Source organism: Lathyrus oleraceus, chromosome 6, assembly GCF_024323335.1.
Source record: "Lathyrus oleraceus cultivar Zhongwan6 chromosome 6, CAAS_Psat_ZW6_1.0, whole genome shotgun sequence".
Lineage (NCBI taxonomy): Eukaryota > Viridiplantae > Streptophyta > Magnoliopsida > Fabales > Fabaceae > Lathyrus > Lathyrus oleraceus.
The window spans coordinates 45,837,620-45,855,040 of NC_066584.1; the positions used below are offsets into that span (position 1 = coordinate 45,837,620).

The 17,421-nt window shown below is 37.6% G+C and overlaps 1 non-coding gene across 1 annotated transcript; it reads right to left on the bottom strand.

The window, feature by feature from the left end:
- Positions 1-5,638: 5,638 nt before the first annotated feature.
- On the bottom strand, positions 5,639-5,745 carry LOC127099656 (small nucleolar RNA R71). Its single transcript, XR_007794136.1, has one exon. It is a non-coding gene; the product is annotated as a small nucleolar RNA R71 (small nucleolar RNA).
- Between the last annotated feature and the right edge of the window lie 11,676 nt (positions 5,746-17,421).

Here is a 17,421-nt window from a genome sequence, read left to right on the forward strand (position 1 = left end):
GCCTCCGTGATAGGATACCACTTAGGTAGATGCTAGGGATTGGTGAGTTAGGGCAGCGAGGGATGGTGTGACATGTCTTGTCATCGCATCGATGAGAACGATGGCCGATGATATCCGAGGAGATTAGGCACCGTCGGTTTTTTTACCTCAAAGTAAACTCGTGCTTTTCGTCGTCCTTCCCTATCTAGAGTTGGAACTTGACTAGAAAAATACTTTTTTTCCCATACTGACTGGCTTGTCTTCCTGTTGGTGGTTGTGAAAGTTCAGATTTCGAGCTTAAACAGCGGATAACCTTCTCTTTATGGGGGAGTCTTTCAGGATCGATTCAAAGGGCCAGTGAAAGTACGCGGACGGAGAAATCCAACAAAACCACACCGTACCGGGCCAGTAGACCTTCTTTATCTTAAAGGTTGTCTCCTGCCCCCAACTAGCGAGCGGCTATAACCGATGGGCGCATGGAGACCACTACTCTACCCGAAAACTCGGGTTAAGTGGGGAACCTTCTCATCGTGTTAAGCTTGCGAGCCTGTCTGTAATAGGCCCAAGCGTCTCTTGTGCTTAATATCGAGTCTATTCCAGTGAGAAGCTTCGCAATACCCTAACACTCCATAGGCGAAAGAAATCAATAAGGATAGATATATAGATTACGCACATAGTTGTCTGGGTATTGATTTCATGTAGTGCGTACCACTGGCGAAAAGTGATTCGCTTAACACACTTGTTCGCTTAAATACAGTAGGTAGGGAAGGACAGGATATTACTCGTCGGTTCTATTCGGTGGTGGTGGCTTTGCTTTGAATTTATTTTCATTTTGGCTTTTTCCTTTTATTATTCATGCTTGCTCCACTAGCCTCAAACTCCATTCCCATTTCGAATCGACCCGTTAGATTAGAGAAGGCTTTTCTGCTAGATGTAAATACCCTTAAGATGACCTCCTCTAGGTATGGTTTTCGTGTTGCCCCAACAAGAGAAGTACGTCTGGAAGGCCAACACTATGCAACCACGAAGTCTCAGGTTCTTAAAATATTCTTAGGGTCATGAACCTAATAGGAAAATATTGCCATCATCGGAAAGTTACTTTCCATACAACAATATCCTCAAGAAGATCTACTCTAAATATGGTTCTCGTGTTACTCCAACAAGACAAGTACGTTCGGCAGGCCAAAACTATGCAACCACGTCCTATCTTAATTTTTTTCTCGAGACTCGGGTGTAGAGTCTATCTCACAAAGTGTATTAAGAAATTATAACATCCATCACAGTATCAAGGGAAACAATGACAAATGTCAGTAAAAACACAAGAACGATAAAGAAAAGATAGAAGAAAGCAAGTAAACAATATTAACATCCATCACAAATTGAACTAAATTAAGTTTGACTCTCTCTTGCAGAAACAATGTCCCCAGCAAAATCGACAGTTGTCGTATCGCAAAAAATATGACCTACGAGCATCGCATGCTCGTGGATGATTTATCAGTGTCGCCACCAAACTTTATTTATTCCATAGAAGGAAAGGGAAAATGTCAACAAAACCCTTAAAAGAATAAGAAAATGGTCGTCGCAACCAAATTCGGATTCGGGAGTCGATTATGCAAGTGGAAGGTATTCACATTCCTCACATCCGTTGTACTCAACGGGAACCATTTAGTTAAATTTGTGATTAGAGTGTTAGCTTTCGTTATCTGCTTTCTTCGAGTGATTAAAAGATTGAAAAGGAAATAAAAGGGGTCGCGGAAAGGTTTTTATTATGGTACTTAACAAGATTGCATGTCTCGCTCCTACGTATCATCAAGTAAAATAAGAAATTCAAAGCAACGTAGTTCTTCGTAGAAAAATACGTATTGGTTGGTTGATTTTATTGAACGTATGTTTAGATCGCGCTCTAGCAGTTAAACGTTGCTTGTGCTCGCAATTGGAGGCTTAAAACGTTTGTTGGTATCGCGGTAGAACGCACTAAACAATGTTCTTTTGTAAAAAGGTTTTCAATCGCACGAGGGCGAGAAAATAGTTTGATATGTTGAGAATGTTTTTTTGGGGATTGACAAATATTCAAACGGTAGCCTAATTACGACCATCACGCAAACATTCAGGGTTACGAGGGACATGCACGTCCAACCCAACCTTTTTCAGTCGAGTTATTTATGAAATTGGTGCGACAAATTAAGTCATGTTTCTTCAACGGAAGACGATTATTCGCGCGGGAGGCTAATTATGACCATCACACAATTACTCAGGATTACGAGGGACAAGTACATCCAACCCAATCTTTTTCGTCCACGAAAGAGTAAACTCGACTCGATTATTTAATGCATTTTGAATCGATTGACTAATTTTCAAACGGTAGGCTAATTAAGGTCATCACACTAACATTCAGGGTTACGAGGGACAAGTACGTCCAACCCAACATTCAGGGTTACGATTGACTAATTGAGACGTTTAATTTTGAAATAGAATCAAAATGATCGAGCATTTGATTCCATATTTAAAAGGTATTTTAATTGATTTTTAAAAAGAGAATTTGACATTGGATCAAGACTTTAGGCCATTAAAAATATTGATTTTATTATTATCAAAATATTATTAAAATAAATAACAAATAAAAATAATAACTATAAAAAAAAGGGAAACAAGAGTAAAGATGCAAATGGGGTTGCAAGAGCCATATGGGAATGATGGAGCTAGTAAACAAATTAAGGAAATGGCCCAAGGCCCAAGTACAAACAAAACAATAAAAAAATTATAATCAAATAGTAAAAAGGGGGGCGCTAATAGAACCTTAGGCCCAATAAAGGCCCACACGCGTGAGGTTCATCAGAGGGAAGGAGTCAACGTCAGTTGACTCAACCTCTACCACCTGATATGATGCCCAACAAGATCTAAGGGTGGTCAAGGTAGGCACATGATAAAAGTTATTTTTGAGTGTTTTGAGAACTCTATTAAATTATATATAAAAAATATAATAGCATTTTGAGACATGAGTATTTTGGTGATTTTAGAGTTGTTGAGTAATAACATATCCTTATTCATTTTGAGATGTAATATAATTATTTAATAAATTATATTTTTGAGATTAGTAATTCGGTGGGATTACAGTGAGGCCTGATTAATGACAACCTTCTAGTTCAAGAGTGGAACCATTTTGATGATGATTTTTGAGATGTTATTAATGATTGTTTGAATTACATGTTTGTTTGCTATACATGATCATGCATGCATATATTTTGGAGATAGGTAGGACTTTGATAACATGAAATTAAATCACATTTTAGGACTTAATTCAATTAAATTATATTATTATTTACTTTAATTTATTTCATTTTATCAGATATTACGCGGTATTTCCTTTCTATTTATCTCAGGTGGTCTATTTGAAGCAAAAGTAAAAAAAAGGAAGAAAAGGAGGTGCAAAAGGAAGTTTTTGGAAACAAATAGCAAAAGCCAAGCCCAGCCTAAAGAAGGCACAGGCGTTGTGCCTGTGACGAGCGTCACAGAGCCTGTGACGAGCGTCACGCTGTATACACTTGTATGACGAGCGTCACACATGGTGTGACGGACGTCACACCATTCCCCTACATTTTTGCCTTCAGAGACGTTGAGTCCTATTTGCACGCTGAATCCTATTTCCACGCCTATATCTTCGTTACGTGAAGACCCTTTGACGCGGACTACTTCTGAAGACCGTTACGGAAAGTGCCAATATAAATACCAGCTTTGCAAACCCTTCCTCGGTTCCACGCTTTCCAGACAGTTTCCAGTTTTCGTTTTCTTTGCATTTTTTTTCCAGCAGCTTAAGCATATTCCTTATAGTATTTCTTTTATAATTTTTAGATTGTTTCTTTTGCAATTCTATTTTCTTTTCTAGCACTTAATTAATTTTTCGCACAATAGTTTCTACACCGGAAACTATTGTGTACCTTTTACCGGATCTAACCTTACGTTAGAATCTAGTTTTTTTTATTCCTTCGTTTTATTTTTCTGCCTGATTGAAGAACTCAAGAACAAATTCAACCGGTCTGTGGTGGAGTGTTCAAGACTGCTATTTAATTATTCAGGTTCTTTATTTATTTGTTGAATTTATATATGCTTGTTTTTATTATTAATTTTTGCTACTTGCCTGCGATGAATCTGTTTATGCATGTTATTTATTTAAGTCTGTTTAGCATGTCTGGCTGATTTATTTAGGTATCGGTATGTAAAGTAAGCGGAATGAAGGAATCAAAACTAAGTTGGTTTAATTAAGTTTAAAATTAAAATCACTCTTTTTACGGTCTCAATTTACAGGTTTAATAACAAAGTTTTTGTACGAAAGTAAAAGACATAAAGAAGTTAAAATCAATAGAGCGAGAGTTTGAGGTTTTGACTGGACAGTGTAAATTGGACATTAATTCTAGATCAGGGCGAGAGCAATTTTTAGAGTTAATTAAATTCTAACCTTTTTCAAAAAGTATTTTTAAAGATTGGATGTGAGGACGAGAGTTAAGCATTTGAATTTAATTATATAACCTAAGTCAACAGAGCGAGAGTTTGAGATAAGGGTGTTTAAACGATTAGTGTTTTCTTAAAAAGAGTTTCTACGGATTCTATTGTTTTCAAAAAGTGGTTTTTGACTTAACTATAAGTGACAGCTACGTTAATATAAGATCATAGTTTATTCAACAGAGCGAGAGTTTGAGATAAAACTTTTAACCAATAGCGTCAACTGAAAAGATTTATTTTAAAACCAAGAAACCAATAAAGAATTGATTCCCTAATTACGACGAATTACATACCGATATCCGCTTATTAGATATTAATTTTAGATCTTATTTTAGTTTTAGCTTTTTCCCCAAAAAATCAAAGTATTGCCTGCCTTAGCTTTACGAAGTAACCTTAGATAACGGTATATCGATTCATAAGTCCCTATGGGATCGATATCTTTTAAAACTACGCGATAGAACTGTGCACTTGCAGTTTGTACCCCAATTCGACTCATAAAGTCGAGCGATCAAGTTTTTTGGCGCCGTTGCCGGGGACTTTTATTTAGTCGATATCGTAACTCTTCTGTTACGCTGTAGAGACTAAGGCTTTTCTTTCTCTTTTCTTTCTTTCGTTGATTTGTATGCCACACACTCGCTCACAAGGCGAGCCGTTCTACTTACGAATCAACGATATCGAACTATATCTCCGAGTCTTACGACGAATTCGGGAATATCGTGCTGCAAACAATCTCCCTCCTGTAGAACTTCCTGATTTCAAAAATATTTTCCCTTCGATACCCGAGATGGCAGAACCAACTCGTGCTCTTAGAGATTACGCCGCTCCATCGCAAGATGAACCGCATTCAAGTATTGCTCCACCCGCAATCGAAGAAAACAACTTTGAACTCAAACCTTCACTGTTGTAGGCAGTGCAACAGAACCAATTCTCTGGAAATCCTACCGAGGATCCTAACCTTCATTTATCCGTATTTGTCCAATACGCTGATACTGTTAAAGCTAATGGTGTCACTTCAGAGGCAATTCGACTTCGTCTTTTTCCTTTCTCACTAAGAGATAGCGCTAGAAGATGGCTTCAATCTCTTCCTTCCAACTCAGTCACCACATGGAACGAGTTGAAGAAAGTTTTTCTTGCTCGATATTTTCCGCCAAGCAAAACAGCTATGTTAAGAGCCCAAATAAATGGATTTAAACAGAAAGATAACGAGTCTCTTTTCGAAGCATGGGAAAGATACAAAGACATGATGAGACTTTGTCCACATCATGGTTTAGAAGACTGGTTAGTAATTCATACATTCTATAATGGTCTCCTGTACAACACGAGGTTAACAATAGATGCCGCCGCAGGTGGTGCACTAATGAACAAACCTTATGCTGACGCTTACCAACTTATCGAAAGCATGGCTCAAAACCACTATCAGTGGGGAACAGAACGAACAATGGTGGAAAAACCTCAAACGAAAACTGGCATGTACGAGATAAGTAACCTTGATCATGTTAATGCAAAAGTGGATGCTCTGGTCCAGAAAATTGAAAGTTTAAATATATCACCTCCAGCCACCGTAGTTGCCATAACTCAGAATTGCGAAGTCTGTGGAATCCAAGGTCACACTCCTGCAGATTGTCAACTCCTAACAGGAATCCAAGCGGAGCAAGTAAACTATGCTCAAGGAATCCCCTACTCGCACACCTATAACTCAAATTGGAAGAACCATCCCAATTTTTCATATAAGAGTAATAATGCTTTATACGCACCTGGACAATCTCCAAATCAAGCCCCAGCTATACCTCCGGGATATCAGAAGCCGACCCCATCTACATCTAACAATAACGCCCCTAGGAAATCCAACTTGGAAATCATGATGGAAAACTTTATAGCTTCTCAACAGCAAACCAATAAAGATTTCCTAAACCAGAATGTACACATTGGCGAACAAATTAAACAACTAGCAAGTAAAGTAGATGCCCTGGCTACCCATAACAAAATGCTGGAAACGCAAATATCACAAGTAGCTCAACAACAAGCGCCTACTGCTGCCCCAACTGGTACATTTCCTGGCCAACCCCAACCTAACCCAAGAAGCCACGCTCATGCAATTATACTGAGAAGTGGAACGGAAGTGGAAGGACCGTCTGACCCAAGGATAGAAAACCAAAACTCTAAAAAGTCAACTGAGGAGGAAAGTGAACCTAAGGAAAAGGAAGAGAGTAATAAGGAAACCGTAGAAAAGAAGGAACCTTATGTACCTCCACCACCTTATAAACCACCTATCCCTTACCCTCAAAGGCTTATTAAAACCAAAGATGCGGGCAAATTTAAAAAATTTGTCGACCTACTAAAACAATTAAACGTCACAATTCCGTTTACAGAAGCTATTACGCAGATGCCCTCATACGCCAAGTTTTTAAAAGAAATTCTTTCTAATAAAAGGAAACTTGAAGATAGCGAAACCGTTACACTCACCGCTGAATGTAGCGTTATAATACAGAATATGCCTCCTAAACTTAAAGACCCAGGTAGTTTCTCTATACCCTGTCACATAGGAAAATTTGTCATTGACAAAGCCTTATGCGATTTAGGAGCCGGTATTAGTGTTATGCCTTTATCCATATGCAAGAGACTTGAAATGGGAGAATTAAGACCAACTAAAATGTCTGTGCAACTAGCAGATCGTTCCGTAAAATATCCTGTAGGAATTCTTGAAAACGTTCCAGTGCGCATAGGTCAATTCTACATTCCAACTGATTTTATAATTATGGATATTAGAGAAGATGAAGTTACACCCATTATACTGGGAAGACCGTTCTTAGCAACTGCCGGTGCAATTATAGACGTAAAACAAGGACGACTCACTTTCGAAGTAGGAGAAGAGAAAATTGAGTTCATTCTTTCCCAATTTTTGAAAGCACCTGCAATAGAAGATACATGTTACTTCATGGATATCATCGATGAATGCATAAAAGAAACGGAGTTAGAAAAAAACAAATCATCTGACTACCTTGTAGAAGACAAACTTAACCAATGTTTAGCAATAACACCGGACCCTACGCAATGCCTTAAGAAACCAGCCTTAGACCTGAAAACACTTCCCAAGAATCTAAGATATGAATTCCTAGACTTAGAGCTTGAACGACCAGTGATAGTTAATGCTGACCTAGGAAGGCTCGAAACAGAAAAACTCCTGCATATCTTAAGAAAATATCCAACCGCACTAGGTTACAACATCACCGATCTTAAAGGAATAAGTCCTTCTATTTGTATGCACCGCATCATGCTAGAAGAAGGCTGTAAAACTTCTAGGGAACACCAGAGGAGACTAAACCCGATCCTGAGTGAGGTAGTGAAGAAGGAAATAACCAAGTTATTAGAGGCAGGTATCATATATCCTATATCTGATAGCAAATGGGTTAGTCCTGTACACGTAGTACCAAAGAAAGGAGGCATAACAGTCATTGAAAATGAAAAAGGAGAAACTATAACTAAACGAATCGAATCGGGTTGGAGAATGTGCATTGACTATAGGAAACTAAACAAAGCAACCCGAAAAGATCATTTCCCTTTACCATTCATTGACCAGATGTTAGAACGATTAGCAAAGCATTCACATTTCTGCTATCTAGACGGTTACTCAGGTTTCTTTCAAATACCAATTCATCCTGATGACCAAGAAAAGACAACGTTCACGTGCCCTTTTGGTACCTTCGCTTATAGACGAATGTCGTTTGGCTTGTGTAATGCTCCTGCAACTTTCCAAAGATGCATGATGGCAATATTCACCGATTTTCTAGAAAACATCATGGAAGTATTTATGGATGACTTTTCCGTATGCGGACAAAGCTTTGAAGAATGTCTTGAAAAGCTAGAGAGAGTTCTAGAGCGATGTGTAAAAGTAAACCTAGTACTTAATTGGGAAAAATGCCACTTTATGGTACAAGAAGGAATTGTTTTAGGACACATCATCTCGAACAGAGGAATTGAAGTAGACAAAGCCAAAATAGAGGTAATCGAAAACCTTCAACCTCCGAAAACTGTGAGAGAAGTACGAAGCTTCTTAGGACATGCCGGTTTTTACCGACGATTCATTAAAGACTTCTCTAAAATAACTAAATCGTTGACCGGATTATTGATGAAAGATGCTGAATTCATATTCGACAATAAATGTTTAGAAGCATTTCAAACGCTAAAACAAGCACTGATCTCCACACCCATAATGCAGACACCAGATTGGAATGAACCATTCGAAATAATGTGTGATGCCAGCGATTACGCTATAGGTGCTGTTTTAGGACAACGAAAAGATAAAAAGCTTCATGTTATATATTACGCAAGTAGAACTCTAGATGAAGCACAAATGAATTACGCCACAATCGAGAAAGAACTTCTAGCAGTAGTGTTTGCGCTAGATAAATTTCGTTCTTACTTGGTCGGAGCCAAAATTATCATCTACACTGACCACGCTGCTATCAAATACCTCTTAACTAAAAAGGACGCTAAACCTAGACTCCTAAGGTGGATCCTGTTGCTACAAGAGTTCAATTTGGAAATCAAAGACAAGAAAGGAACTGAAAACGTAGTAGCAGATCACCTCTCTAGACTTGAGAATCTTGAACCGGAAAGAACATCAATTAACGATGATTTCTCGTACGATAAGCTTATAGCTACTTTAGAAGAAAATAACGCTGAAAAACAGGTAGAAGCTACCTTAGCCATATCTGTTACACCGTGGTACGCTGACCTCGTCAATTATTTAGCTGCCGGAATAGTTCCACCTACCTTATCCTACCAACAGAAGAAACGATTCTTCTATGACATAAAACATTATTACTGGGATGACCCCTTATTTTTTAAAAGAGGCCCCGATGGTATTTTCCGTCGGTGTATACCCGAAGAAGAGGTAGAAAATATAATCCAACACTGTCACTCCGCTCCTTATGGTGGACACGCAAGTACATCCAAGACCTGCTCTAAAATCCTACAAGCCGGTTTTTATTGGCCAAGTATATGGAAGGATGTACATGCAGCTATTAAGAAATGTGACAGATGTCAACGCACAGGAAACATATCTAGACGTGACGAGATGCCACAAAAGGGCGTTTTGGAAGTAGAGATTTTCGACGTGTGGGGAATAGACTTCATGGGACCTTTTCCATCCTCTTTCGGTAACAAATACATACTCGTGGCAGTTGACTACGTATCAAAATGGATTGAAGCTATAGCTTCCCCAACTAACGACACACGAGTAGTAACTAGACTCTTTAAGAATATAATATTTCCAAGGTTTGGTGTCCCAAGAATAGTAGTCAGTGATGGTGGATCGCATTTCATATCCAAAGTACTCGAAAAACTACTGCTTAAGTATGGCGTAAGACATAGAGTAGCGACACCTTACCACCCTCAAACCAGTGGGCAAGTGGAAGTATCTAACAGAGAAATCAAACAGATACTAGAAAAAACAGTCGCCACTTCAAGGAAAGACTGGTCATTGAAATTACCAGAAGCTTTATGGGCATACCGAACTGCTTACAAAACGCCCATAGGGACAACCCCATTTAAGCTAATTTATGGAAAATCCTGTCACCTCCCGGTAGAATTAGAACATAAAGCCTATTGGGCTATTAAAAATCTAAATCTAAACTATAAAGCCGCCGGTGAAAAGAGAATCCTTGATATAAGTGAATTAGAGGAACTCAGAAGAGACGCTTACGAAAATGCCAGAATCTACAAAGAAAGAACAAAACAATGGCATGACAAGCGCATATCAAGGAAAACCTTCAAACAAGGCGATACAGTCCTTTTATTTAACTCCAGACTAAAGTTATTTCCGGGAAAACTACGATCTAGATGGTCAGGTCCTTTTCAAATCACCAATGTTTTTCCCAGTGGAGCAGTAGAAATTAAAGGCAAATCTATGGAACCATTTACTGTAAACGGGCAACGTCTAAAACATTATCACTATGCAGAAAACAATGAAGATTCGCAAGTCTTGCACTTAGACGAAATGCCTCCAGAAATTATAGATTATAATTGATTGTTTTTATGTCGAGCTTGCGACATTAAACAAAGCGCTTAGTGGGAAACAACCCACAAATATTTTATTATTTCCTTATTCTATTATTATTTTTCTATATCTTCCTTAATTATTCTTTTAATTTTTGTTTAGTATTCATTCTTAATTTATTTTAATTTATTAAAAACTTTTCTCTTCTTTCGGCATTTGGCCAAATCCTGACTAAAACTCTTGTTTTTCTTTTCTCTAGCTAACACTAACCTGATGGGACATATTGATCGTATGGGTATCAAATTCAGAGGAACAGCTCAGAAACAAAAGTTTGAGGAACTAGCCACGAGAGAGATGCTACCTAGCCTGTATGCTGATGACTGGGCGATGACTGCCCTTGGACTAAGACAAAGTGTCCTATATTTGTTGAATCAGATAGGGTGGGAAACCGCTCCTATCCGTAGACAATTTGTCACTTACCGGAGACTGACTCTAGAATTCCTTAGTTCCCTGATCTATCTACCCAGCCATGGAAAAGGAATAAGCAGAGGTTTTATCTAGTTCAGAATGTTTAACATGGAGTACCAATTTAATATTCAAGATTTTACCAACCTTTTAGGCTTCCCTACATCCTTTGACACATTCACAGTGAGCCAAGAGGAACTTTTCGAATATAGAGAAGTTGAACACTTTTGGGGTAACTTGACTGGAAATGACGATCCCGAGGAACATGAGTTTCTCTCTGGAAACATACATAACCCGGCCTTCCGTTATTTCCATAAGATCCTGACCCACACCTTATTTGGGAAGAAGCCAAATAGTACCACAGTTTCACGTGATGAACTCTTCATCATATTTTGTGCTTCCCAGAACCGTCCAGTAAACGGTGCGACTTTTATGTTAGCAAATTTGGACCACCTTATCCAAGATGAGCGAGCACCAATTCGAATAGGCGGTTTGATAACTATGATAGGTAATGCTATTGGATTACGTCAGCCTATGCTTGACTTAAGCCCTTTTTGTGGCATTACTACTATGAGTATACCCTTCCTCTTCAACACTTTGTTTATAGCAAACCTAGGGTCTGATGAGTTTGAGCTTATTATTGATAACCAAGTTCTTTGCCTATTCACCATGCCCGATCCTAGGACTAGTGTTCATAACCGCAACAACTGGCTCTACAATCTGAACAAAACCCCCTCTCCTGCTAGATCCACTGAATCCATCCAGGACTATGAGATTTGTGATGACTATGAGATTTATGATGACCAGATTCCTTATGCTGAATCAGATCCTCAGACACCATCTGGTTATTATGATATTGATCCTCCTCCTCAACCTGCTCAGACCGAAGAATCGGCAATACCCGACCTTAGACATCATATGCCCGGAACTGATTATAACACTGCCATGGAAGTTTTGATGTCAGAACAAGATGCCCTCAGAGAAGAGTTCACTAGCTTGAGGCACGAATTTCTAGGATACATGAACAGTATGACAAACCAGTTTCACGAGTTACTATACCGTGTTAACTCTTTTGCTCCTCCGGCCAGAGATCGTGCAGATGGATAGAATTTATTTTTCTTAGTTATTTAGTCTTAAGTTAGATTATTTATTTAATGTTATTTCAAATTATGTTCGTATTTGTTTCTCTTTCGCATTTTTGTTTTTCTCCATTGTTACATTATGATTATTTTATTGAAGCTATTTATTCATTTTATTATGTAATATCTATTATGCTCTCTACTGTTGCTGCCTACATGAATTATTAAAGAACAATATATTTATGCATCATTGTGCAAAGTAGAATGACATGCAGGAAAATTAAATAGCAAAATAAAATAATCTGAAGCAAAACAAAACAAATAATAAAAAAATATAAATTACCAAGTTATTCTGAAGAACGCTAGCTGAAGCCATGCCAAAAAGACTGTGTGACGAGCGTCACACAATATATGACGGACGGCATGCCAAGTACCTGTTACGCCCGTCACGCCCCTGTGACGAACGTAACACCTCCAGACTAGGTGAACGTTACAGTACCGTTGGAGACGAATGTTACACCCTTTCACTTTTTACCTTCCCCATTTATTCCCATTAACCCACATTTATTCACTTTTCAACCACCTCCTTTCCAACTTCCAAATTCTTTTCCTATAAATACCCATCAAAACCCTCCTCCATTCACCACAAACCACTCTCTAATATCAAATACATTTCTTTCCTTTACCACTCCTTTCAATTCATTCATCAGTATGGCGGGAAATCAGAATTTCGGAAATATCATCTTCCGATCCGGAGATGAAAACTATCAAAGGGAGCAATTCGAGCGCTTTCAACAGCGAGGCGTCGTCTCTACCAGGTACCCTGATTCAACTTGTTTACAACAATTAGGATTACTTCAAGGTATCGAGTGGATGCTCCGCCTTGCCGATCTAACCTTTCTATGTACGCATAATCAACCCACCTACCCATCCCTGACCTTAGAATTCTTAAGTTCATACGCGTACAACACTCCAGCCGGTGAGGACGAATTCTTAACCGGTACCGCAACCTTCCGTATGTTCAACACCGAGTACTCCTTAACCCAAAACCAATTGAGTACCATGCTACAATTCCCCACAGAAGGTCAAGTCTACCCCAGAATCCCTCCAAACCTAAACTGGAGCACAGTTGCTGCTTTCGACCTCTTTAGGAAAATATCCGGAGTAGATGCCAACAACTAGGAAGAGCTCCTTGTTTCCCATATACATAACCCAACTATACGGTACTTTATCCGTATCCTACAAAACACCGTTTTTGGAAGACCGAACAACAGCAGGAAGAGAGGAATACCATAACCGATCAGCAGTTCACTGAGTTGTTTAGCAGGTTCGACAACTTAGACTTACGTCAGCGATCACCAGGACCAAGAACAAGAGGCGGAAGGCAACCTTAACTTTTCTTTTTCCTTTCTCTTTTGTATTTCATTTCTTTTCCTTCAAACATTGAGGACAATGTTTTATTCAAGTATGGGGGGAAAACCATGTTCTTTCTATCCTCCATTTTCCTTTTCAAGTATGTATTTTTCTTTTCATTGTTATTTCCCTTTCATTGTTACTTCATTGTTATTTCCCTTTCATTGTTATTTCATTGTTATTTCCCTTTCATTGTTATTTCATTGTTATTTCCCTTATAAATATATATATATATATATATATATATATATATATATATATATATATATATATATATATATATATATATATATATATATATTATTATATAGATTATTTTAAGTTAAGTCCCTAGCGTGAAAACTTTCTATTATCTATTCCCCTCAAATTTTCATGAGCCATAATAACAGAAATTTAACACACCCAGTAAGTATAAAGGTCGCTTATTTTATAAATCTTGAGTGAAATCAAGACAAAAATTATTACCATAACAACGCTCTAAGAACCTCAACATGTTAGATCAGGATAAGTACCTATTATACCAATCCCTTGAACTTTTAGTTTTATAGTAACCCCGAGTAGTTTATACGAGAAGTCAACACCATCTTAATAGCAAACTACGTGGAGAGCCGATGAATATAAGTGAATGATTCCCAAAGTAACATAAAATATATATATATATATATATATATATATATATATATATATATATATATATATATATATATATATATATATATATATATACATATCAGGAAATGCACTAATTAAGTTAGGTGATCCTTACCAGATCATTTAATCTAAAGGTTGCAGATCATACAAAAGCATAATATGAAAGATCCATTATGAGTTGGTTCAGTAGGTATCTGGTGCTGAACTTGGTAGGGCGGACTACGGTCCGATCCCCCGCAATTTGCAATGGACTGAATAACGAAGTTATCCGACTTATGTACCAGAACTTCTAGCTAAAAGGGGATCAGAATCACTAACCGGTCACTCCACTATGTGCGCGAAAAGATAAAGGGCTTAATGTGATTTCGCTAGAATGAAAACGGGTGAAACAAGAGTAAAGGAACTAGGATAGCTGTAATGGCATTACTTGAACTGGTTTGCATAAGGTGAGGTTATCCGAGGTTGTGACGGTGGTTGTTGATGTCAAGATTAAACTCAAGTTACTTCTAAACAAGGTTTACATGCAACCTAGTACGAATTGATGTGTGTTTTGAAATTTCATTTGGCTATAATTTTTAAAACAAGTTCTATACTGTAGTTTGCTTGAGGACAAGCAAAGATCTAAGTATGGGGGAGTTTGATAACATGAAATTATATCACATTTTAGGACTTAATTCAATTAAATTATATTATTATTTACTTTAATTTATTTCATTTTATCAGATATTACGCGGTATTTCCTTTCTATTTATCTCAGGTGGTCTATTTGAAGCAAAAGTAAAAAAAGGAAGAAAAGGAGGTGCAAAAAGAAGTTTTTGGAAACAAATAGCAAAAGCCAAGCCCAGCCCAAATAAGGCACAGGCGTTGTGCCTGTGACGAGCGTCACGGAGCCTGTGACGAGCGTCACGCTGTATACACTTGTATGACGAGCGTCACACATGGTGTGACGGACGTCACACCATTCCCCTACATTTTTGCCTTCAGAGACGTTGAGTCCTATTTGCACGCTGAATCCTATTTCCACGCTTATACCTTCGTTACGTGAAGACCCTTTGACACGGACTACTTCTGAAGACCGTTACGGAAAGTGCCAATATAAATACCAGCTTTGCAAACCCTTCCTCGGTTCCACGCTTTCCAGACAGTTTCCAGTTTTCGTTTTCTTTGCATTTTTTTTTCCAGCAGCTTAAGCATATTCCTTATAGTATTTCTTTTATAATTTTTAGATTGTTTCTTTTGCAATTCTATTTTCTTTTCTAGCACTTAATTAATTTTTCACACAATAGTTTCTACACCGGAAACTATTGTGTACCTTTTACCGGATCTAACCTTACGTTAGAATCTAGTTTTTTTTATTCCTTCGTTTTATTTTTCTGCCTGATTGAAGAACTCAAGAACAAATCCAACCGGTCTGTGGTGGAGTGTTCAAGACTGCTATTTAATTATTCAGGTTCTTTATTTATTTGTTGAATTTATATATGCTTGTTTTTATTATTAATTTTTGCTACTTGCCTGCGATGAATCTGTTTATGCATGTTATTTATTTAAGTCTGTTTAGCATGTCTGGCTGATTTATTTAGGTATCGGTATGTAAAGTAAGCGGAATGAAGGAATCAAAACTAAGTTGGTTTAATTAAGTTTAAAATTAAAATCACTCTTTTTACGGTCTCAATTTACAGGTTTAATAACAAAGTTTTTGTACGAAAGTAAAAGACATAAAGAAGTTAAAATCAATAGAGCGAGAGTTTGAGGTTTTGACTGGACAGTGTAAATTGGACATTAATTCTAGATCAGGGCGAGAGCAATTTTTAGAGTTAATTAAATTCTAACCTTTTTCAAAAAGTATTTTTAAAGATTGGATGTGAGGACGAGAGTTAAGCATTTGAATTTAATTATATAACCTAAGTCAACAGAGCGAGAGTTTGAGATAAGGGTGTTTAAACGATTAGTGTTTTCTTAAAAAGAGTTTCTACGGATTCTATTGTTTTCAAAAAGTGGTTTTTGACTTAACTATAAGTGACAGCTACGTTAATATAAGATCATAGTTTATTCAACAGAGCGAGAGTTTGAGATAAAACTTTTAACCAATAGCGTCAACTGAAAAGATTTATTTTAAAACCAAGAAACCAATAAAGAATTGATTCCCTAATTACGACGAATTACATACCGATATCCGCTTATTAGATATTAATTTTAGATCTTATTTTAGTTTTAGCTTTTTCCCCCAAAAATCAAAGTATTGTCTGCCTTAGCTTTACGAAGTAACCTTAGATAACGGTATATCGATTCATAAGACCCTGTGGGATCGATATCTTTTAAAACTACGCGATAGAACTGTGCACTTGCAGTTTGTACCCCAATTCGACTCATAAAGTCGAGCGATCAGACTTTGGTCAAATGAGGTGAGGTTCAGAGAGGAACCATGAGAGCCTCATATCCAGAGAGGGACACAATTCAGAGAGGAACCGGAGACAAGGGCAATCAGTAACAAACCTCTGACCCCAAAAACTCAATACCACATGCATATTGATGAAGGAGTTTGTGCATTAGCATTTGAATTAAAAATTTATTGGGATTGTGTTTTTGTGAGAATATTATACTTGTTGTTTCATTTACCATTCTGCTGTTAATTTTCACCATTAACATTTGTAAGATATATTCTCACCCCTTTTTGTTGTTGGGGCGTCTGTGCTCCTTTGGGGTACAGACAATCAGGTGCAAGAACGTATGTTTGAGTTAGAGCATGACTTCGATGTTTCTTTAACTTTTATCACTGGGTATTAGAGGAGTCGCTCTGACATGTAGCACTGGGGATGGGATGTTCATTCTCTAATTGTTTTATGTCTTATGTTGGAGTTTTGTTATTCTTTTGATGTTGAGACTTATATGTCGAATTTAATGATTTTCCATTGTTTATTTTTAAATGACTATGTGGCGTTGATTTTTGTATGCTATGGTGAAGCACACGTGACACTCTAATTGTACAATTCTATTTGAACTATCTTATTAAATATCGATGGGGGATTAGGGTGTTACAGAATGAGTTAGCCAATCTCTCGGTAAGATATAGGGAGATCATGTGACCATACAGGTACGGGATTGCGTGATCCACGTGATGCTATAAGTACAATCAGGGAGGCTCCTTCAATAAGTGTGTTCAATAAGAGAGACATTTTTATAGGACAATTTCTACCACAATGAGCGCTACATGTTAACCGTTCTGAGATCGACGACCGGGGAGCCAAGGATGGATAATAGCCAAGGCTGATGAGATTATTAGTGATATGATTAGGGAAGTTCTTCCAATGTCGAGAAGTAGTTGTCAATTGATGTGTTGAT